This window comes from Oncorhynchus clarkii, chromosome 6 (genome assembly GCF_045791955.1).
Source record: "Oncorhynchus clarkii lewisi isolate Uvic-CL-2024 chromosome 6, UVic_Ocla_1.0, whole genome shotgun sequence".
NCBI lineage: Eukaryota > Metazoa > Chordata > Actinopteri > Salmoniformes > Salmonidae > Oncorhynchus > Oncorhynchus clarkii.
Window position 1 is genome coordinate 83,308,894 of NC_092152.1, and position 25,813 is coordinate 83,334,706.

Here is a 25,813-nt window from a genome sequence, read left to right on the forward strand (position 1 = left end):
AGATTTTTTTTTTTTTTTTTTTGGAAAAATAATTTTTATTTTCATTTCACATTGAAATACAAATTCAGTGCATAACGTTGTACATAACATGGATACTTACAAACAGTATCAACAAGTACCGTAACAATATAAGAATATCAAAACTCCTAAAAAAAGTGCTGTTCTGCAGAACCTGAGCAGTATTATTGGCCTATATTCAAGATTAACATGCCTCTAACAATCTCCAAAAACAATACAAACAATTCTATAAATAAAAATATATACATATGCCAAAATGCACTCTGGATAAAACTGTGTATATCAAATATCTACAAAGGCTTAGTTTACATTTCAATTGTACCTATGTAATACAATTATATATTGGTTATAAACACATTTACAATGACGGGTAAATCCCTTTCCATCTCTGTTTTACTGATGCAATGCCCCCCTTATCTATTTCAAATTGTATTCTTTTCCAAACTTCCTGTTTTATAAATTGAACCAATCCCGTCGGTGACCACTTGAGGGTGTCATTAACTGCACCACATCTGGCCTCCCAAAGTTTGGTCTTGATAAGGGACACCAGAGTCACTACTGCTAATAATTGCACCCTTTCCACATTTTTTATTTCTAGTTTGGCAACCCCTTCATAATCAATGTTTTTTAAAATCTCAAAAAATTGTTTACTTTTTCCCCAAACTGATTGAGCAAAAGAACATTCCCATAAAACATGTGGAATTGTTTCGATTGCGAAACAATTGTCCCTGGGACAGAATTTATTTAGGGTCAAATTATGATCGTATAAAGTTGAACGGACCGGAAGACGTCTGTGTAAAACAAGCCAATTAAAATCTTTCAGTCTGTTGTCTAACCCTTTTAATTGTGTCCGTATCCAGGTGGAAGGCGATATTGGTAATCTGTCTCTAGGACGACAATTTTCTATTAATTTGGCGTATAGCAATCTGTGGTTGATTACATTTTCCTTTACTTTGCAGACAGGGGTTTTCTTTGCCCATTCCACTATTTTCTTAAAATGTAACGGGATAATTTCAGCTTTTGGCTTACTATTATCCCACTTCACCATGAACCTTAACGGTACAGACAGCCAGAATTTTATTAAAATGTGACATTTGTGTACAGAAGACGACAAAAGACAACAAATGTTTGAGTAGAACAACGCATCTAGCTTGAGAGGAATATGAGGGAAATCCCTTCCACCAGCCTCTATAGGCTGGTACATCCGATCTCTACGGATGTACTCATATCCCCCCCAAAAGAAATTAAACAGTACCCGTATAAAAGTTTTTCTTAGCGACACCGGCATGGGAAACACATATGCAAGGTGAAGTAATGAAGGCAGAATGTCCGCCTTCAGCACTAACACCTTCCCACTAAAAGATAGTCGCCTGACTTTCCACAGTCCCAATCTTTTATTAATCGATAATAGTTTTTCTTTCCAATTGAACATGTCATCTTTAATTTCATTTCCGAAAGATATGCCGAGGACAACCATTGGTCCTGTGCACACAGTCAAACCACATAACTGGTCCGTTCTCCTTTTCCACTGTCCCAAATATTTTATTTCTGTTTTATTCTTGTTTATCTTCGACCCAGACGCAACAGAGAATTCATCAATGACTTTGATAGACTCTTTCAAGCTCAGGTCGTCTTGTAAATATAAAACTGTGTCGTCCGCATATTGCGATATTTTTAGCATATCCCCTCCAGGTAAAATGATGCCTTTGATGTTATAATTTTTCCTAATTGCGCATGCGAAAGGTTCAATATATAAAACATACAATAGAGCAGATAGAGGGTCACCCTGTCTGACACCTCGTAATTGCTTGATAACATTTCCAATATTCCCATTAATATTTACCCTGCTACCCACATTACTATACAGAATTTTTACCCATTTCATAAAATTATTTCCAAACCCAAATTTCCCCATAATTCTAAACAAAAACTCATGGTTTACCATGTCAAAGGCTTTTTCCTGGTCCAAATTCACAGTAATAGCTTGCAGGTGCCTTTCCTCTAAATAGGCTTGAACGTCTCTGTGCAATTGCAAGTTCCAGGTTAATCTTCTCCCCACCACACCACATGTTTGGTCTAAACCAACAACATATGCCATGGCAGAAGATAGGCGATTAGTTACGGCTTTGCTTAATAATTTATAGTCAACACACAACATTGTTAAAGGTCTCCAATTTGCTAATGTCTTGGGGTCTCCCTTTTTATACAGTAGTGAGATTACCCCCTCACACATCGAACCTCCCATATGCTCTAAACCAAATATAGCTCTAAACACTTCCAACAGATGACATCCAATTATATCCCAAAAAACTAAGTAGAACTCTTTAGAGAGCCCATCCACTCCTGGTACTTTGTTATCTTTCATGCTCTTCAGTGCCATATAAATTTCATCTAATTTCAATTCCCCTTCTAATTGGTCTCTAATATCCAAAGGTATTTGCACATCCACGCATTTTAAAAATGTAGTCCCTTTCTCATAATCAATTGTTTGTTTTTGAAATAGCTGAGAAAAGTGGTGTGTAGCGACACCAAGCATGCCATCTCTATCCTCAACCATCTCCCCATCTTGGTCCAATAAAGCCGAAATAGTCCTCCTCTTTCCCCGTGATTTAATTTGCTTGAAAAAATATGCCGAGCACTTCTCATCATTTTCCCATTTATCTTGCTGACTTTTAAAAATGAAGTCTCGAGCTTTCTTTTCAAATAATGTGTGTTGCTTTTTCAGCAGGATACCCAATTTGTCTTTATCTAATCCACCACCATTTACATTTCCTTGGATGTGTAGATCTTTTAGTTCATTCTGCAATTTATAAAATTCTGTGTGGTTATTACGTACTTTGTCTTTGCAAAAATTCTGAATAAAACTCTTGATTCTTAATTTTGTGCTCTCCCACCACTCTATGACAGTGGAATAAAAAGGTTTCATAGCTACACAGCCCTGGAAAAAAGACCTGAATCTTGTCCCAAAAGTTTTGTCATGTAAAATGCCGTTATTAATTTTCCAATACCCTTTTCCAAATTCAATTGTTTTTAATTCTACTGTCACAGACAGGCAACTGTGGTCCGAATAAAAAACCGGTGTAACGCACGCGGAGGACACACGGAGTTCACGCGGAACAAACAGATAATCTATTCGGCTCCTCGAGCCTCTGCTGTTTCCCCAAGTGAAACCGGGATCATCCGCATGCGCCATTCTATAAGAATCAACCAAATTATATTTACCTATAAGACTTTTTACAAGATGCCCGCCTAGATTACCTCGGTCATATGACACATTAAAATCTCCCCCCATAAACACCTGTCTGTTTGTCATAAAAATAGCGTCTAGGTCGTTAAGCATTTCCCTCCTTTCCTTGGGTGTCGATGGTGCATATACATTAATAAATCTAAAACATTTACCCTTCCAATCGATATCTACTATTAAAACCCTCCCGTGTACTGCCGAAAAACTTCCTACTATTTTTAAATCCCTATTCCCACATAGAACACCAACCCCTGTAGAATGCACCCCTCCGACACTCCACCTCGACTCTCCCTGAACCCATTCCCGCGTAAACCTCTCCACGTCATTTTGATCTTTTAAATGTACTTCTTGTAAAAAACACACAGAGAAGCGAATGGAGGACAAATGGGAAAAAACAGTCGCCCTTTTAACTGGGTTTCTAAACCCTCTAACATTGATGCTAGCTAGGTTAATAAAAGACGACATGAGGTAAAAAGGGAAAAAGACAACTATCTAATTATGACGTTATTTTCCAAACTCACTTTAAGTACATTAACTCATTTGGCGGCCGGTCTGGGAAACGATGGTCTCCAGTCGGAGGACTGTCCACCAAGATAGGGGTCTGGAAAACACTGTCCTCCTCCTCATGCTCCCCCTCCATCTGCGTGGGTGCTGGAACCCCACTGGGTGCCAGACCGCTGCTCTCGATGGAGGCCGCGCCTGACAGGGTTAGCAGAGTCTCCTCTGCGCTGCCCAGGTTTCCCTCGCTTTTCTCCTCAGACTTCCCGCTTTCGAAACAACTGAAGCGATTCCCCCCCAAAGCGGACTTCTCCGTCGCCTCCATGCGGATGAGTGGGGAAACAGGGCTCATCTGCTTCCTTTTCACCGAGCACTTTCTCCTCTCTCTCACCGTTGTCCAGCTCTCGGTAGCCGCGGGCGCGGTGGGCTCTCCCTTCTCCTCCTCCACTTGCTTATTCCAACTTCTGTCCGCTTCTCCTCTCTCCTCGTGAGATGATGATGGCGTCTCACTCCCGCTCTCCTCTGACTCTCGCAGTTCTCTCTCCATCACTATCTCATCCACAACCTCCTCAATGGCGCGTAGTTCCATGCCTTCTCCCTCATCTGGTCTTTTCCCGCCTTCAGCTCTTTTCCCGCTTACCGCTCTGGCGTAAGAGGGGACTGCCTTCGGGCAGTGACGGAACAGGTGGTCCTCTGAGTTACACAGACTGCAGCGCTTTGGCACCGTGCAATCCCTCATTGTGTGTCCAATAATTCCACAGTTTCTGCACCTTGTCTGTGTGCAGGCATCCGCGAGGTGCCCGTACGTGCTACACTTCCTGCAGAAACGAGGCTGTCCAGCATACATGAGGTAGCCCCTGTCAGCACCGATGGAAAACGAAGCGGGAGGATGGCGGTATCCATCATGGCCGCTCTCGTCTTCCTTTAGCAGCACACGAAACTGCCTCTTCCCTGTCCAGATGCCTAGGGCGTCCTTAATGTCTCTCACTCCTGGCAAGATGGTCACATACCGGCTGAGATAGCACACTAACGTTTCTTCAGTGACCCAGGGGTTGAACATATGCACCGTTAGCACCCTCATATTGTGCCTGCACATGGACTCAACTTTAAAATCCACGAGGGCGGGTGCTGTCGCGTTCGCACGGAAGAGCCCCTTTACTTCCTCCAGCCGGGTGATGGTGTAGAACGACACATCGTAGAACTTCTCGGGTGTGTTCTGTTGCAGGCAGTGCACATCGTCTGCTGTCAGGCGTAGAGGTCCAAACAGCACTTCCTTTCCAAATCGAACTCTCTCCATCAAATTTTCCTTTCCTGTCCAATTAAAACGAAGCGTATTCTTCAGTCCAGCAGCCGCTGACTGTGACGTGGCCGATGACGACATCGCACCACTTTGAGGATCCCGCGAGAAATACAGTCGATCTTGCTCTTGATCTTAGCCAAAAGGCCGAGAATATGTAATAATTACCACATGCCCTAACTGAGCATACTAGTGCTCCATTTCCTCTTGTTATATTTTAACTGTGCATACTAGTGCTCCGTTTCCTCTGTCTTGTTATATTTAGGAGCCTTTCAGATCTCATTGCCTGTGAGTGACTCATTGTGCTACAGAGAATATGGATGACAGTCTTGACACATTTGACAAGTTGGACTATGAGTCCATGCCGTCAGCCACGGCCGTTGACTTTGGACAGCTCCAGATATCCTCGGCTCCTCTGCTTCACTGGGCTCGTTTCATAGTGAACGCTTGGTCGGGGGCGAGATCCGTGCACACTGCACTGCAGAATTGCTCTTCTGCTTGGATGAGGCCCGTCGTCTTTCGCCAAAACCGCTGCGTTATCACTTCATCGTAAACGAAGCGCGAGGAAATGTAAGTTAATAGGCAATGTGCACTTAGCAAATCGACTCCGGAGTATGATTTCTTGCTGGAGTGACGGGGGACTGAGTTTATCAAGTTCACTCTCCCCAGCTACTTACCTTATTCAGAGTTTTTACATTTTATTTTACCTTTATTTTTAAGCAGGGAGTCACCATTGAGACCAGGGTCTCTTTCACAATGGAATCCTGCATATACAATTTCATAAGACAAATCAAACGCTATATAAAATACAGCACAACACATAAAATAAACAATTTACTTTCCTAAGTAAGAAGGTCCCCAATCAATGTGTTTTTATTACCAGAGCATTCGATTGTAATGTGTGTTGTAGTTGGTTCCAGCAATGAGGCGCTTTTAAGCTAAAAAAGCCATTTAACCTGGTTCGACAGGAAAGTTCACTGTACAATCTGCTTCCTGCTATCTAGGGAGAGGCACGATGTATTTTTAAAAAGCCCAAATCTTAGTTTTTTTAACTAGCTCATCCATATTTTTCTTTATCAACTTTTGTCAATCCAAATGCCTAGATATTTAAAGGCCAGAACCCGATCGGCAAGAACCATCCAATGTGGTCCATCTGAAACATTTTTGTGATCATTAGAGAACAACATATATTTAGTCTTGCCTGCAAGAGTAGGCAGCATAAACGTAACGTATGGATTTGTATTAGTACACACATCAAAAGTCCCAATGCAAAGTTACATGATGATTTAGCCAGTTGCTTTCATCACCTATCTTAGCTGCATTAAAGTAAACCAAAGGTTTTGGAAACCTCAGGGAAATCCAATAACTAAACTCAGCAACAAAAAAAAGAAACGTCCCCTTTTCAGGACCTTGTCTTTCAAAGACCATTTGTAAAAATCCAAATAACTTCACAGATCTTCATTGTAAAGGGTTTAAACACTGTTTTCCATGCTTGTTCAATGAACCATAAACAACGAGCATGCACCTGTGTTATAGTCTTTTAAGACACTAACGGCTTACAGAGATGGTAGGCAATTAAGGTCACAGTTGTGAAAACGTATGTTATGAAGGACAGTAAAGATGCCGTTCTACTGACTCTGAAAAACACAAAGAAAGATGCCCAGGGTCCCTGCTCATCTGCGTGAACGTGCCTTCGGCATGCTGCAAGGAGGCATGAGGACTGCAGATGTGGCCAGGGTAATAAATTGCAATGTCCGTACTGTGAGAAGCCTAAGACAGCGCTACAGGGAGACAGGACGGACAGCTGATCATCCTCGCAGTGGAAGACCACGTGCACAGGATCGGTACATCCGAACATCACACCGGGACAGGTACAGGATGGCAACAAAAACTGCCCAAGTTACACAGGAACACACAATCCCTCCAGTGCTCAGACTGTTCGCAATAGGTTGAGAGAGGCTGGACTGAGGGCTTGTAGGCCTGTTGTAAGGAAGGTGCTCACCATTCATCACCGGCAACAACGTCGCCTATGGGTACAAACCCACCATTGCTGGACCAGACAGGACTGGCAAAAAGTGCTCTTCACTGACAAGTCGCGGCTTTGTCTCACCAGGGGTGATGGTCGGATTTGTGTTTTTCGTTGAAGGAATGAGCGTTACACTGAGGCCTGTATTCTGGAGCGAGATCGATTTTGGAGGTGGAGGCTCTGTCATGGTCTGGAGCGGTGTGTCACAGCATCATCGGACTGAGCTTGTTGTCATTGCAGGCAATCTCAAAGCTGTGCGTTACAGGGAAGACATCCTCCTCCCTCATGTGGTACCCTTCCTGTAGGCTCATCCTGACATGGCCCTCCAGCATGACAATGCCACCAGCCATACTGCTTGTTCTGTGCATGATTTCTTGCAAGACAGGAATGTCAGTGTTCTGCCATATCCAGCGAAGAGCCTGGATCTCAATCCCATTGAGCACGTCTGGGACCTGTTGGATCGGAGGGTCAGGACTAGGGCCATTCCCCCCCAGAAATGTCTAAGAACTTGCAGGTGCCTTGGTGGAAGAGTGGTGTAACATCTCACACCAAGAACTGGCAAATCTGGTGCAGTCCATGAGGAGGAGATGCACTGCAGTACTTAGTATCTGGTGTGGCCACCATCTGCATTGACTGTTTACTTTTGATTTTGACCCCCCTCAGGGACACATTATTCCATTTCTGTTAGTCACATGTCTGTTGTTCAGTTTATGTCTCAGTTGTTGAATCTTATGTTAATACAAATATTTACACATGTTAAGTTTGCTGAAAATAAATGCAGTTGACAGTGAGAGGACGTTTCTTTTTTTTGCTGAGTTTATAGCGAGAACAATCCAAAATAGGTCAGCTAGCGCGCTAGCACTAAACCAGGGTGGCAAAGTTCCAAAACTCATGTGGCCAACTTCAGAGAACGTGCCAAAAAGTTGACAAAACCTAAATGGAGAACAGATGAGGTATTACACAATTAGAGCAAGCAGGTATGATTTTTTTTTCTTGTTTTGAGCCCGCGGCAAGAAGGCACCAGAGCGTGCCGTGCTAATGGGATCCCACTAAATAGCCACAAAGTCTGTGAAGAGCATGCGGTGTGACTAACATTAGCCAGCTTGAGCTAGCTACCGAGCTAGCATATGAACTCGGTAGCACATAGAGGAACTTTGCAGAAGTTTGCTGCATTCCCATCATTCTCAGCTACACAGCTCAAGAAGTTTGACATTGCTTTTCTTACCAGAGAGGCATCCATTTCTCAAATGGCTGATGGACTGCCAGTCAGATGTAGTATCAGTCAATCTAGCCTTAGCCCAAGCTAAACATCTTTCCTGCCATTTTTAAGAAAGGTCACATGAATTAATGAATGAACCAAGTGACCTATCTTTTACTCTTTGTTTTTTTTATATGGAGAATGCTTATCTGCGACAGTGTTAAACAGAAAAGTAAAACTATTTAGGGCCTTATCTGAGTCAGAGATACATGACACAATCCCCCAGTCACCCAACCTCCGATCAGACATGAAATGTTGATCATTAAAATTCCTAAAATGTGGGCTGGATTTAGGTATTTTAGCATCTTATACAGGCAGTGGGACAATGGTGACTGAGCTCATTAGCTAAGATTCAATTGGCAGTGTACTTATAAGGGGCATTTGTTAGAATATCAAAAACAAATGAGATTTTTCAGCAAAAGGACAAGCAACACGCAGACGGAGCAACACGCAGACAGAGCAACAGGACAAGCAACACGCAGACAGCAACAGGACAAGCAACACGCAGACGGAGCAACAAGCAGACAGCAACAGGACAAGCAACACGCTGACAGAGCAACACAGGACAAGTAGCACGCTGACAGAGCAACACAGGACAAGTAGCACGCTGACAGAGCAACACAGGACAAGTAGCACGCAGACAGAGCAACACAGGACAAGTAGCACGCAGACAGAACAACACAGGACAAGTAGCACGCAGACAGAACAACACAGGACAAGTAGCACGCAGACAGAGCAACACAGGACAAGTAGCACGCAGACAGAGAAACACAGGACAAGTAGCACGCAGACAGAGCAACACAGGACAAGTAGCACGCAGACAGAGACACAGGACAAGTAGCACGCAGACAGAGCAACACAGGACAAGTAGCACGCAGACAGAGAAACACAGGACAAGTAGCACGCAGACAGAGCAACACAGGACAAGTAGCACTCAGACAGAACAACACAGGACAAGTAGCACGCAGACAGAGCAACACAGGACAAGTAGCACGCAGACAGAGAAACACAGGACAAGCAACACGCAGACAGAGAAAACACAGGACAAGCAGCACGCAGACAGAACAACACAGGACAAGTAGCACGCAGACAGAACAACACAGGACAAGTAGCACGCAGACAGAACAACACAGGACAAGTAGCACGCAGACAGAACAACACAGGACAAGTAGCACGCAGACAGAGCAACACAGGACAAGTAGCATGCAGACAGAGCAACACAGGACAAGTAGCACGCAGACAGAGCAACACAGGACAAGTAGCACGCAGACAGAGCAACACAGGACAAGTAGCACGCAGACAGCAACACAGGACAAGTAGCACGCAGACAGACCAACACAGGCCAAGTAGCACACAGACAGAGCAACACAGGCCAAGTAGCACACAGACAGAGCAACACAGGCCAAGTAGCACGCAGACAGAGCAACACAGGCCAAGTAGCACACAGACAGAGCAACACAGGCCAAGTAGCACACAGACAGAGCAACACAGGCCAAGTAGCACGCAGACAGCAACACAGGACAAGTAGAACGCAGACAGAGCAACAGGACAAAAAGCAACACAACTAAATCCATAAAAGCAGCAGTGTTTCCACACATCACAAGCTACAGACAACAGAGAAAGCGGCAATACACTGCTAGGGATTATGTTCACAAATCTGATTGACCTTTAGCCATGTCTTCATGTTTTTTGTGAAAGTGTGATAGGTAGTGAGTGATATGTGTGTGTCTGATGACAGTGTATTCCAGACATGGGAAGCTCTCGCAGAGAAAGCAGATTGACCAAAGACCTTGTGGATCTGCTGCCATGGGTTTAGGTTTTCTGTTTGACAAAGGTACTACGTGGAGGTGGAGGAGCCAGGCCATTTAGAATCTTTGAATACTAGACATGCTTGTAGATTTTCCCAACTCAGGAGCTTATGCTTTCTGAGGATGTAGCAGTGATTATGGCTATTGAGCTTTCTATCAAGCACTTTGAGAGCCTGTTTGTAGACAGACTGAATGTTGTACAGCAAGCTTGGGCCACACTTGTCAAGCATTATGTTAAGTGGGGGAGTATCATAGTATTGAAGTACAGTTTTGCCACCTCTATAGTCAAACAATTTTGTATGAATCAGAAATTAGCTATCTTCAATTTGGTTATATAAGTTACCTTTTTCACCTGCTTTATAAAAGAGATGTTGGAATCAAGTATAATGCCAAGATACTTATACATGACTTCCTATAGTGTCTGGTGGTTTATATACATGACTTTCTATAGTGCCCGGTGGTTTATATACATGACTTTCTATAGTGTCTAGTGGTTTATATACATGACTTTCTATAGTGTCTGGTGGTTAAATACATGACTTTCTATAGTGTCTGGTGGTTTATATACATGACTTTCTATAGTGGTTTATATATATGACTTTCTATAGTGTCTGGTGGTTTATACACATGACTTTCTATAGTGCTGGTGGTTTTCGTCTCCCCCTCCACTTTATTTGAGAGGGCCATGCTGACATGTCTGGTCTGACCGTTGTCCAGTCCAACGTCCTCTCCTGCCCAGTTTGAACAGCGAGTGGCAGCCCGGGCGGGAAACAGCTGTCAGTTGTCTCTCACTTCCAGCGGTCCTGTGTCTCCCGGCCTGCCTGTGAAAATATTGACCTTCCCCCGCTGCCTGTTTAACCAGGCAGCCTTTAAGCACTGTTTGAGCAAATATCACATGGCCTTGCCACTTTTCTAAATGACTCCTTTTACTCAAACATTCACTAATGGATGCTTAAATACCCCCTCTCATCCACTGTGTACGTTGTGTTTGCCTTGGAACATTGTATTGAATTGGTCACCTTTTCATGTCCTGAGGCTCTGGAGTAGAAAGTCTGAGAGATTAGCTACCTATTTGTGCTGTTTGTTCCCTTTTATGCCGGGCCTTTCCTTTTATGTGGCCGTGTAGCTCAAATATAGATACAGAACAATTATGAGTAGTACAAGGTACACACACCAGGCAAGTCACATGGCTACCTGCTAGCTACTACTGTTAATCTGACTGGTCTCGTTCTCATGACCCTGCTAGCTACTACTGTTAATCTGACTGGTCTCGTTCTCATGACCCTGCTAGCTACTTCTGCTAATGTGACTGGTCTCGTTCTCATGACCCTGCTAGCTACTACTGTTAATCTGACTGGTCTCGTTCTCATGACCCTGCTAGCTACTACTGTTAATCTGACTGGTCTCGTTCTCATGACCCTGCTAGCTACTACTGTTAATCTGACTGGTCTCATTCTCATGACCCTGCTAGCTACTACTGTTAATCTGACTGGTCTCATTCTCATGACCCTGCTAGCTACTATTGTTAATCTGACTGGTCTCATTCTCATGACCCTGCTAGCTACTACCGTTAATCTGACTGGTCTCGTTCTCATGACCCTGCTAGCTACTACCGTTAATCTGACTGGTCTCGTTCTCATGACCCTGCTAGCAACTACCGTTAATCTGACTGGTCTCGTTCTCATGACCCTGCTAGCTACTACTGTTAATCTGACTGGTCTCTTCTCATGACCCTGCTAGCTACTACTGTTAATCTGACTGGTCTCGTTCTCATGACCCTGCTAGCTACTACCGTTAATCTGACCGGTCTCGTTCTCATGACCCTGCTAGCTACTACCGTTAATCTGACTGGTCTCATTCTCATGACCCTGCTAGCTACTTCTGCTAATGTGACTGGTTTTGTTGGTTCTCATGACCCTGCTAGCTACTGCTAATGTGACTGGTCTCCTTTTCATGACCCTGCTAGCTACTACTGCTAATGTGACTGGTCTCATTTTAATGTCCCTGCTAGCTACTACTGTTAATCTGACTGGTCTCGTTCTCATGACCCTGCTAGCTACTTCTGCTAATGTGACTGGTTTTGTTGGTTCTCATGACCCTACTAGCTACTACTGCTAATGTGACTGGTCTCATTTTAATGTCCCTGCTAGCTACTACTGCTAATGTGACTGGTCTTGTTTTCAACTCCTATACATTTTCATTCAGTTAGGGCTTGGAGAATACAAGTGTGTGTGTGTGTGTGTGTGTGTGTGTGTGGACGGTTTGAAGCAGCCAAAGAATACCTGAGCATTTCACTAACAGAGCAGCATCATGTCACAAAGTACAAGTAGGTCTACTCTATTTAAATTTTAGTGTAAAATCAATGACCCACACGATACCTATCCTACTGCTGTCTACACCTGTTTTACAGTCTAAATGTACAGTCAAATTCCATGAGGTTTGTTTACGTTGTTATTTACTTAATTAATGTCAAACGTTGTTTGACTGATGACCACTCTGGGAGGATATCATCATTGTTGGAACTGCAGAATTGTGTGTGTGTCACTGTGTGTGTTCTTTAGTGTGACTTGTCCCCTTAGCAACGCTCTATTTCTCCTTCCTCTATTGTCTTCAGTAAATAATGGCTTCTCTCTAACAAATTGACCTCTCTCTCTCTCTCTCTCTCTCTCTCTCTGTCCTTCTTTTGTTCCCTAGGTCTCTCCCTCCTTGTCGACGCTGTGTAAACTTCCCTAACAATGCTCAACTACACACAAAGGCACACACTGAATGCCCTTAACCTGTCTGAAAACCCTTTCTACAATGCTACGCCCATAGATGAATCATACTCCTGCAAAACCAACTGCATCCCTTTGTAGTTCTCACTAGTATTGTTGTGGTAGCGCATTTATGAAACCATTAATAAGCATTTTTTGAGTGTGTCTCTTACAAAGCACCATGAGTCATTGGTTATTGATACTTGTATTTGACACTGGAATACCCTATACATGCATTACAATACACACAGGTGGATCATAAAGTCTAATCAGTGTTGTTTCACAGCACAGAATTTTACAGACCTTATAAAATATGAGATAATCTATATGGATAAAAGAGAGTCGCTCGATAGTCGTCGTAAACGGCAGGTAACTAATGGAAGGGCAGCTATATCAAAGGCCGTACTTGCCTTGGGACATATTTCAGTTGCAAAGAGCGAGTGCCATGTCATGTAAACAGAGTCCATATGGGGAAACCGTTAGGTAATATTGGGCCGTATTCATTTGGGGCGCACCGTCGCAAAATGTTTTGCTGCAATGGAAAATGTAGTGTTTCTTATTGGACAAGTTCAGGTAGTTCGTCCCTGTTTCAGTCTTTTCTTCCGTTTGGTGCCTAATGAATACGACCCTGCTATAGCCGATGGCCCTCAAGGTCAATGTTCACTTGCAGGCCGACAGCATGTCAGGTCCTAAGGCTAGGCATCAACAGCCAATCCTGTAGGCACTTCCTTATAATCTCCATGATTCCTGTAAATTGCGCATCCTTTGTATAACACAGTTACATTTCACAGGTCACTATTGCACGTTCTGACTAGGTGAGTCGGTTGATAGCTACTGTATCATATATTACGGATTCCACATATCAATTAGTGATGGGGGAAAACATCTGTACAGTTACATGTCACAATATTATTTTGGACTATATTATATCCACACTTTAACTCCAAGTATCTTGTTTTTTTGTTGTTGCTAGGTAGCTTTAGCAAGCGCCAGACAGCTGTACCAGCGCCAAAACTCTGGTATTTTTCATCCTATAGCTTGTTCTCTTATCTTCTTTTTAAATAGTGAGCCAACATGTTTTCATTACTTTTATATCCATGACTTATCAAAACAAATGTAATAATAGTGGAGTAAAACAATGTAAAAAACATTTGAGTCATTTAGCTGGTGCTTATTCTGAGCGATTTACAGGAGCAATTAGGGTTAAGTGCTTTGCTCAATGGCACATCGACAGATTTCTCACGTAGTCGGCTTGAGGATTCGAAACGGCAACCTTTCGGTTACTGGCCCAATGCTCTTAACCACTATGCTACCTGCAGGAGACCTATACTGAGCAATATGTTTTGGAATTGCAACACCTATAGAATCATGAGAATCGCAATGCATATCTCATCGGCATCTAAGTATTGTGATAATATGACGTCCCTGGGAATTTCCATCCCTTTATTGCTGTTTTAGTGGTGTGTGTGTGTGTGTGTGTGTGTGTGTGTGTGAGACAGGGTGTGTGAGACAGGGTGTGTGGGTGTGTGAGACAGGGTGTGTGGGTGTGTGAGACAGGGTGTGTGTGAGTGTGAGACAGGGTGAGTGTGTGTGTGTGTGTGTGTGAGACAGGGTGTGTGTGTGTGTGTGTGTGTGAGACAGGGTGAGTGTGTGTGTGAGACAGGGTGAGTGTGTCTGTGTGTTTACACCTGAGTGTTAACGTTTCTAAAAACGGGTCTGTTTGTGTGTTCGCCTACGATGACAGACAACTGGAGGGTCACCACTAACTCCGTTTACTTTCTTAACCCTTTTTCTAACACACTGAGACACCACTGTCCTGTAAAATACAAGACGGCCTACTTCCCTCAGTCTATCCCTCCTCCCCACCTCCCCCTGATTCAACACAGTGTGTTTGTACAGCCGTCAGTGTGTGGCCACTGCATACAATGGGGGTTTGACGCCGTGTTGGGTTGCCTCGTTTCCCGTTTCCTCATTTTCAGGTTGCATTAAACTGTCAGAACCCAGGGCTCCTTCCAGGGCCAAGTGATGGTCCTCATCTTCAGGTTGCATTAAACTGTCAGAACCCAGGGCTCCTTCCAGGGCCAAGTGATGACGGTCCTCATCTCTCTTTCTAGGCCTGTTCCCTCGCTGCTTGACTCGTTGCAGTTTCAACGTATTTTATCAATGTAGTGATGACGGTCCTCATCTCTCTTTCTAGGCCTGTTCCCTCGCTACTTGACTCGTTGCAGTTTCAACGTTATTCAACGTATTTCATCAATGTAGTGATGACGCTGCATCAATGTAACTGGCTGGTTTGAAAATTGCGAAACATTATTAATAAATTCACATTTGTTGACGACTCAATTAGATATCAACCAGAATGAGATGGCTGATGTGCCTTTTTTTCCTCGTCGGTTCAACAGGGAAGCGCAGTAGACTTCCAGAAAGATCTTCATTAACTTCTAGATTTGGGTGTTCAGAAACATTCACATAGCCGGGATGTGTTCTGAATCCCTTGTGGTCCTCTGTAGCTCAGGTATTAGAGCGTAGTGCTTGCAACGCCAGTATAGTGGGTTCAATTCCTGGGACCAACCGTACCTAAAAATGTATTCACGCATGACTCTAACTCACTTTGGATAAAAGTATCTGATAATTGCAAATATTGTTATTTGCTAAAAAGGCTGTAACATAAAACCACAATGTGAGGTTGGAGTGGGGGAATCTGTCAGGATTTGCTTACTTAATGCAGTAGGTAAAGAACACACTAAATCCAGCTTAGCATCACTCCAATGCGGTTGGGGCTTTTGGCTCTTCCCACATTCAGAACTGACTGCTGTGTGTTGGATAGGAGGGTTTTGAGTGACTGCATGCATGATTAAGAATGTGTGTGTGTGTCTGTGTCTCTCACAGGCTGTTATCATGGTAAAACACATGGGCCTAAACATCCTTAACCATGAGTTCAGTGTGGACGTTGGCTACACTTACTGCCACTGTCTCTACCAGATCAATCCAGAGCTGGAATAGGTGAGACCCCAGAGGGAAAACAGGAAGACACACACACTTTAGTGGAACACGTTTCTGTGTGAACTGAACATTGTCACATCTCTCTCTCTCACTCACTCTCACACACACACACACACACACACACACACACACACAGTGGCTTGTTGTCACAGTGACCCTGCTATGTGTCTCTGTCTGTGTATATATTTGTCTGTGTGTGTGCATGGGTGTGAGACGAGGCTCTGTGACCTGTAAAAGCCCACCACTATTTGACCCCTGCAATCATCCTTTTCAATGCTGGAGGGTTAAGGAGGGATATAAATGCTGTGGCTTGTGTGCCAAAGCTGTAACAATCCTACACATGAGTCTTGCTCTGTTTTACTAGTGCCGTCTACTGTTGATCTAGCTAAAGGTGTTGGCTAACTTCCCTCTGAGACACACACACACACAACGTCTCTGTGTGTGTGTTGACACTATTTAAACCTACATTTAATAAAGGCTTTTACATCTCGCTGAATAATCTGGCCATGGGTCACTAGTCAAACAAATCTTTAGTCACACCCCTTCACAACACCTGTCCTCTAGCTCTGAGGGAAAAACTCACAAGGACAAAGCTGGGACCGTTCCACTTTCAGACATGGAAGTAGCTCAACCATTACAATGCATAACATTACTATGTCTTTCCATTGCATCTCTGAAATTGTAAAGCCATCAAACTTCAAAAATGTTCACAAGTCATTTGAAAAAGTGTGTATCCTTTGTACATGGTTGTTTCTCCCCAAGTTAACAGCAAGATTGGATATTTTAGTTCATTCGACTGGGTGACGTTGGGGAAAGCTCTTTTTCTTTCTTTTTTCATTTGTGCTTCCATAATTCTGAGTGGGAAGGGAGGCAGGCCAGCTTGGAGGCGGTGATGTGGAGTGAGACCCATGCTGTACGCAGCGTCTCGCTGAACGCAGTGTCTCGCTGAACACTCTCTGTGCCTGAGAGGGAAAGCGGGTGAGGAAGGCAGATTTGCATCAGAAGTCTTCACCGGTCCAAAAAGTTGGACCCGTTCTGAAATGGACCTGGGACTTTTGGACTCATTTGGACCCAATATGCATAAATATATATATATATATATTTAATATAGAGACCTGTTCTGAACGGACCCGAGGACAACTAGACCCGTCCCATATAGACCTGGTTGAAATCACACCCAGCTTGATCCCGGTGAGGGAAGCAGCAGAAAAGTCCTTTTTTTTAAGCTACTTTATTAACCGTAGCTGATAAAACGATAGAGGCTGTAGCAGGCGGGGGAGGGACTGTACTGTGAGTGACACAGGGAGCAGCTTTCAGCTCTCCCTGTACCTCTTCGTCTCTCTCGCTCCCTAATTCTCTTATACGCTCTCTCTCTCACCTCTTTCCTCCCTGCCACCTCTCTTCTCTCTCTGTCTCTCTCTGTCTCTCTCTCTCTCTGTCTCTCTCTCTCTCTCTCTCTCTCTCTCTCTGCCTCTTTCTAATGGATTTATTGCCTCTCATTTTTACTTCTGTCATCATTGTGTATGTTTGTGTTTTTTTTCCAGAGTTTTACAGATAATCAGAGAAAATAATAAAAAAACAAGTCAATTTGTATAATTCACAAAACTATTTGTGTACAAAGGGAACAAGTAAAGTAGTATGTCTTTCTGAGGCTGTTCTTATTCTCCTGATCCCTACAGGCCTCCTTGGGGCAACTTGAACCCAATCAAACATCTCTGCACCTGGAAATAGCTGAGCAGGGTGCACCTGGAAATAGCTGAGCAGGATGCACCTGGAAATAGCTGAGCAGGGTGCACCTGGAAATAGCTGAGCAGGATGCACCTGGAAATAGCTGTGCAGGGTGCACCTGGAAATAGCTGTGCAGGATGCACCTGGAAATAGCTGAGCAGGGTGCACCTGGAAATAGCTGAGCAGGATGCACCTGGAAATAGCTGTGCAGGATGCACCTGGAAATAGCTGAGCAGGGTGCACCTGGAAATAGCTGAGCAGGATGCACCTGGAAATAGCTGTGCAGGATGCACCTGGAAATAGCTGAGCAGGGTGCACCTGGAAATAGCTGAGCAGGGTGCACCTGGAAATAGCTGAGCAGGATGCACCTGGAAATAGCTGAGCAGGGTGCACCTGGAAATAGCTGAGCAGGGTGCACATGGAAATAGCTGAGCAGGGTGCACCTGGAAATAGCTGTGCAGTATGAACCTGGAAATAGCTAAGCAGGATGCACCTGGAAATAGCTGAGCAGGATGCACCTGGAAATAGCTGAGCAGGATGCACCTGGAAATAGCTGAGCAGGATGCACCTGGAAATAGCTGTGCAGGATGCACCTGGAAATAGCTGTGCAGGATGCACCTGGAAATAGCTGAGCAGGATGCACCTGGAAATAGCTGTGCAGGATGCACCTGGAAATAGCTGAGCAGGGTGCACCTGGAAATAGCTGAGCAGGATGCACCTGGAAATAGCTGAGCAGGGTGCACCTGGAAATAGCTGAGCAGGGTGCACCTGGAAATAGCTGAGCAGGATGCACCTGGAAATAGCTGTGCAGGATGCACCTGGAAATAGCTGAGCAGGATGCACCTGGAAATAGCTGAGCAGGATGAACCTGGAAATAGCTGTGCAGGATGCACCTGGAAATAGCTGTGCAGGATGCACCTGGAAATAGCTGAGCAGGGTGCACCTGGAAATAGCTGAGCAGGGTGCACCTGGAAATAGCTGAGCAGGATGAACCTGGAAATAGCTGTGCAGGATGCACCTGGAAATAGCTGAGCAGGATGCACCTGGAAATAGCTGTGCAGGATGCACCTGGAAATAGCTGAGCAGGATGCACCTGGAAATAGCTGAGCAAGATGCACCTGGAAATAGCTGTGCAGGATGCACCTGGAAATAGCTGAGCAGGATGCACCTGGAAATAGCTGTGCAGGATGCACCTGGAAATAGCTGAGCAGGATGCACCTGGAAATAGCTGTGCAGGGTGCACCTGGAAATAGCTGAGCAGGGTGCACCTGGAAATAGCTGAGCAGGATGCACCTGGAAATAGCTGAGCAGGGTGCACCTGGAAATAGCTGAGCAGGGTGCACCTGGAAATAGCTGAGCAGGATGCACCTGGAAATAGCTGTGCAGGATGCACCTGGAAATAGCTGAGCAGGATGCACCTGGAAATAGCTGAGCAGGATGAACCTGGAAATAGCTGTGCAGGATGCACCTGGAAATAGCTGTGCAGGGTGCACCTGGAAATAGCTGAGCAGGGTGCACCTGGAAATAGCTGAGCAGGGTGCACCTGGAAATAGCTGAGCAGGATGAACCTGGAAATAGCTGTGCAGGATGCACCTGGAAATAGCTGTGCATGATGCACCTGGAAATAGCTGAGCAGGGTGCACCTGGAAATAGCTGAGCAGGATGCACCTGGAAATAGCTGTGCAGGATGCACCTGGAAATAGCTGAGCAGGATGAACCTGGAAATAGCTGTGCAGGATGCACCTGGAAATAGCTGTGCAGGATGCACCTGGAAATAGCTGAGCAGGGTGCACCTGGAAATAGCTGAGCAGGGTGCACCTGGAAATAGCTGAGCAGGATGAACCTGGAAATAGCTGTGCAGGATGCACCTGGAAATAGCTAAGCAGGATGCACCTGGAAATAGCTGAGCAGGGTGCACCTGGAAATAGCTGTGCAGGATGAACCTGGAAATAGCTAAGCAGGATGCACCTGGAAATAGCTGAGCAGGGTGCACCTGGAAATAGCTGAGCAGGATGCACCTGGAAATAGCTGAGCAGGGTGCACCTGGAAATAGCTGAGCAGGGTGCACCTGGAAATAGCTGAGCAGGGTGCACCTGGAAATAGCTGAGCAGGATGCACCTGGAAATAGCTGAGCAGGGTGCACCTGGAAATAGCTGAGCAGGGTGCACCTGGAAATAGCTGAGCAGGATGCACCTGGAAATAGCTGTGCAGGATGCACCTGGAAATAGCTGAGCAGGATGCACCTGGAAATAGCTGAGCAGGATGAACCTGGAAATAGCTGTGCAGGATGCACCTGGAAATAGCTGTGCAGGGTGCACCTGGAAATAGCTGAGCAGGGTGCACCTGGAAATAGCTGAGCAGGGTGCACCTGGAAATAGCTGAGCAGGATGAACCTGGAAATAGCTGTGCAGGATGCACCTGGAAATAGCTGTGCATGATGCACCTGGAAATAGCTGAGCAGGGTGCACCTGGAAATAGCTGAGCAGGATGCACCTGGAAATAGCTGTGCAGGATGCACCTGGAAATAGCTGAGCAGGATGAACCTGGAAATAGCTGTGCAGGATGCACCTGGAAATAGCTGTGCAGGATGCACCTGGAAATAGCTGAGCAGGGTGCACCTGGAAATAGCTGAGCAGGGTGCACCTGGAAATAGCTGAGCAGGATGAACCTGGAAATAGCTGTGCAGGATGCACCTGGAAATAGCTAAGCAGGATGCACCTGGAAATAGCTGAGCAGGGTGCACCTGGAAATAGCTGTGCAGGATGAACCTGGAAATAGCTAAGCAGGATGCACCTGGAAATAGCTGTGCAGGGTGCACCTGAGCTCAACTGCCAAGACAACGCAGAAGTGGCTTTGGGACAACTTGAACCCGATCAAACAGCTGTGCAGCGACACTCTCCTTCCAACCTAACAGAGTTTGGGAGGATCTGCAGAGTAGAATGGGAGAAACTCCCCAATACAAGTGTACCTAGCTTGAAGCATCATACCCAAGAAGACTGGAGGCTGTAATCGCTGCCAAAGAGGATTTTAACAAAGTACTGAGTAAAGGGTCTGAATAATTATGTAAATGTGATATTTCAGTTTTTTTCTTGTACATTTGCATAAATGTATAAAAAACGTTTTTGTTTTGTCATTATGGGGTATTGTGTGTAAATTGATGAGGGGGGAAACTACAATTTGAATCCATTTCAGAACAAGACTGTAATGTAACAAAATGTGGAAAAAGTCTAGGGGTCTGAATACTTTCTCTCTCTGTGTGTGTGTGTGTGGAGAAAAAAAGAGTAGACATTTTAATAAATTGAAATATAATCAAACAAGGAATAAATACACAAAGTAAAGATTGCTTGGCTATATACATGTGTTGCCGAGTCGATGTGCTGGGGTACGAGGTAATTGACTAGGCAGCAGGATAGATAATACACAGTAACAGCATCATGTGGAGTCAAAACATATTTAAATATAGGTACAGGTATAGTGACTAGGCAGCAGGATAGATAATACACAGTAACAGCATCATGTGTTGATTCAAAACATATTTAAATATAGGTACAGGTATAGTGACTAGGCAGCAGGATAGATAATACACAGTAACAGCATCGTGTGTTGAGTCAAAACATATTTAAATATAGGTACAGGTATAGTGACTAGGCAGCAGGATAGATAATCAACAGTAAGAGCATCGTGTGGAGTCAAAACATATTTAAATATAGGTACAGGTATAGTGACTAGGCAGCAGGATAGATAATACACAGTAACAGCATCATGTGGAGTCAAAACATATTTAAATATAGGTACAGGTATAGTGACTAGGCAGCAGGATAGATAATACACAGTAACAGCATCATGTGTTGATTCAAAACATATTTAAATATAGGTACAGGTATAGTGACTAGGCAGCAGGATAGATAATACACAGTAACAGCATCATGTGGAGTCAAAACATATTTAAATATAGGTACAGGTATAGTGACTAGGCAGCAGGATAGATAATACACAGTAACAGCATCATGTGTTGATTCAAAAGAGGTAGTGCAAAAAGTGTCAATGCAGATATTCTGGGTAGCTATTGGTTAACTATTTAACTAAATCAAATCACATTTTTTTGGTCACATACACATTTAGCAGATGTTATTGCGGGTGTAGCGAATTGCTTGCGTTGCCAACTCCAACAGTGCAGTAATATCTAGCAATTCACAACAATACACACAAATCTAAAAGTAAAAGAATGGAATTAAGAAATATGTAAATATTAGATTGAGCAATGTTGGAATGGCATTGACTAAAATACAGTAGAATACAGTATATACATATGAGATGAGTAAAGCAGTATGTAAACATTATTAAAGTGACTAGTGTTCCATTATTAAAGTGGCCATTGATTCCAAGTGTATGTATATAGGGCAGCAGCCTCTAAGGTGCAAGGTTGCGTGGCCAGCTAGTGGTGGCTATTTAACTGTCTGATGGCCTTTAGATAGAAGCTGTTTTTCAGTCTCTCGGTCCCAGCTTTGATGCACCTGTACTGACCTCGCCTTCTGGATGATAGTGGGGTGAACAGGCAATGGCTCGGGTGGTTGATGTCCTTGATGATCTTTTTGGCCTTCCTGTGACATCGGGTGCTGTAGGTGTCCTGGAGGTCAGGTGATGCGTTGGGCAGACCGCACCACCCTCTGGAGAGCCCAGAGGGGGGGGCACACAATGCAAATAGTCCGGGTAGCCATTTGATGACCTTTTCAGGAGTCTTATGGCTTGGGGGTAAAAACTGTTGAGAAGCCTTTTTGTCCTAGACTTGGCACTCCGGTACCGCTTGCCATGCGGTAGTAGAGAGAACAGTCTATGGCTGGGGTGGCTAGGGTCTTTGACAATTTTTAGGGCCTTCCTCTAACACCGCCTGGTGTAGAGGTCCTGGATGGCAGGCAGCTTAGCCCCAGTGATGTGCTGGGCCGTACGTGCTGGGCCGTATGCACTACTCTCTGTAGTGCCTTGCGGTCAGAGGCCGAGCAGTTGCCATACCAGGCAGTGATGAAACCGGTCAGGATGCTCTCGATGGTGCAGCTGCAGAACCCTTTGAGGATCTCAGGACCCATGCCAAATCTTTTTAGTTTCCTGAGGGGGAATAGGTTTTGTTGTGTCCTCTTCACAACTGTCTTGGTGTGTTTGGACCATTCTAGTTTGTTGTTGATGTGGACACCAAGGAACTTGAAGCTCTCAACCTGGTTGAATGCTCTCTGTCACTCTGTCACTCCCTCACTCTCTCTCACACTCGCGGTCTGTCTCTCTCTCTCTCTCACACACACAGACACACCCTTAGTGCCTGCATGCCTGTGATCTCAGCTGCAGCCATGAGATGTCAGTATGGTCTGCTGATTCCCTGCCTCACCCCTGCACCTCTAAACTGTTGACTCTCTCTCCAACAGAAAACAGATGGGATATTTGCTGCGGGAAACCACCAAATGGAGCAAATTCTCATTACACTGTCTACAGTTGACCCTGCTTATTTTCATAAAGCCCCCCTCTCAGGGCAGCCTCTCTGTTCGGTTACCACCACCACCCACTCTGAATAGAATGTATTTGATGTCAGCTTGTCACATGTAATGCCTTGTTTGCTGATTGCAGGACATTTTAGTATCTTTAAGGCTAATGACAACCAGATGTCTCGTTTTAGTTTTTCTTCCAACAGTCAATGATCTTGCCATACAAACCACACCGCTTGTTATTTGAGCTGCTATTGTGTGACTGGTGGTGGTGGGAGCAGTGGGTTGGTAGTGAACCAGAATGTTTGAGGTTTCGGGGGGTGTCGGCCAAAATGGAGCGAGCTACTTAGGAGTGGGAAACAGTCAGTCACGACACCCCTATTATGGTGAGCAGTGAAGCGTATACAAATTATACACGTCAATGGCAAGTGGTGCAGTATCTATATGCTTGTTAGACTAATGTCAGTCTAATCTTGGTTAACCCAGAACTAAAGTCTCACGTAATTGGTCAGCTGCTTGATTAAGTTCTGGATCCGTACGTGTTAAGAGACGCTAGAACAAGGAGCGGAACCGGAGTGACAAGCTCCACCCTCTCTCTTATTGCAACTTACTGTCCTAATGCCCCCTGCCCTTCCGAAAGGCAAAAGACGCTAACACCTGCCAAATCATGTTTGGTCCAAATAACCAGTAACAAAAAAGCCAAACGTGAAGAACTACTGCTGCTCAGTATCCCACCCATCCCATTCCCAACAGATTCCAGGGGAACAGTGATGTTTACGTAGATCTGTCCAAGAGAGATGAATTTCAGTCAGACAACACCAGGGATTCAAACACCTACTACTGATTTGGACAAATCACGATTTCAGCCTCCTTACCCTTCTCATCCAGACAAAAAAATGGATCAAGTCCAATCAGACGTGTTCACACTGATTTTAGCTAACAGAACACAGTGACTGTTTTAATGCTACAGAAGGCACACTAAAACACACTCTGGGCTCTGTGCAATATTTAGTTTTTTACTATGTATGTGATGTGTTTACTACTCAAATATTATCTGGTCCAACAGCAATAGGTGCAATAACTTCTATGTGTAATGTCCTGACCTCTTTTTTCAATGTATGTACATTGTCTGTTTTGTATATAATGTTTTCACGATTATGTGTTCACCTTCCTGGGGACTGTAGATGGAATTGAGCTAAAACACCTCACTTCTTACTTCTGAGACGGATGTTTTGTTGTACATGGTCCCTGTTCAAATAAACGTAATAAATAAAAATATTAAAATAAATTAGAGTTGGTAAATATGTATTTCGAATGTCAATTTCTGTTTCTATTTTTCAGGATTATAGGATCTAGGCACGAAACACACTTGTATTTCCCCACAGAGTCAGCTGAAAGTATTTTTCTGGCCTTGTTGGTGAATGGAATATAAATGACATCATTACGTAATTTTCAATCTGGAGCCGCAGCAATATTCTATTCTGTGGGAGGCTCGGCTCGAGCTCCCCATATGCTGCGGACTCTCCCAGTCCCCCTTTTCACAGAGAATATTAAGGAGTTATTAAATTAATCTGTGCTTGCTGGTGCGTGTTATTGCAGTGCAGAGATTTACAGCGAATGAAGCCGTTAGGCCGCCTTTAAGCCGATTTATTAAGGGGTGCCGGGAATCACCAAATAAACCTGATAACCTGTTTTATTTTGCGCAAGTGAACACTTACCGGACGTCAAATCCGCTTATATTAACGCCCCCCCCCCCCCCCCCCCCCCCCCCCCTTTTATATAAGTTTCCTATTTACGGTAAAGGAATTGTATACAGAGGAAATAGCAGAAGCGAGGGAAGTTTTCTTATCTCACCAGACTTCTTTGCTAATGCTACACTGTGTTCAGAATGTATTGTATACTGTGTTCAGAATGTATTGTCTACTGTGTTCAGAATGTATTGTCTACTGTGTTCAGAATGTATTGTCTACTGTGTTCAGAATGTATTGTCTACTGTGTTCAGAATGTATTGTCTACTGTGTTCAGAATGTATTGTCTACTGTGTTCAGAATGTATTGTCTACTGTGTTCAGAATGTATTGTCTACTGTGTTCAGAATGTATTGTCTACTGTGTTCAGAATGTATTGTCTACTGTGTTCAGAATGTATTGTCTACTGTGTTCAGAATGTATTGTCTACTGTGTTCAGAATGCATTGTCTACTGTGTTCAGAATGTATTGTCTAGAATGAGTGAGTGGCGTAGGTTGATGTGAAAAAGCATGATTTCATCATTGCATGAGGATGTCATCTGCATGTCATTCTGACTCGTCATTGTTATTCACTGTATATTTATTCCTTGTGTCATTATTTCTATTTTTTAAATTTGGTATCTTTTATCTTTAACTCTGCATTGTTGGAAAAGGACCTGTCAGGAAGCATTTCACTGTCTACACCTGTTGTTTACCATGCATGTGACAAATAACGTTTGATTTGATTTTGATTTGTATGCTAGCTAAATAGGTTTATGTTCATCTTCTGCGCATCTTATTTCTATGGTCAGTGCTGTCCGGGATCCTTGGGACGTCCCTACCCTAAACCCTTACCTTACCATAACCTTAACCCTTACCTTACCCCTTAACTAACCCTAACCTTAACCATTACCTTACCCTTACCTATCTCTTAACCAACCCTAACCTTAACCCTTACCTAACCCTAACCTCCCAAGGAACCC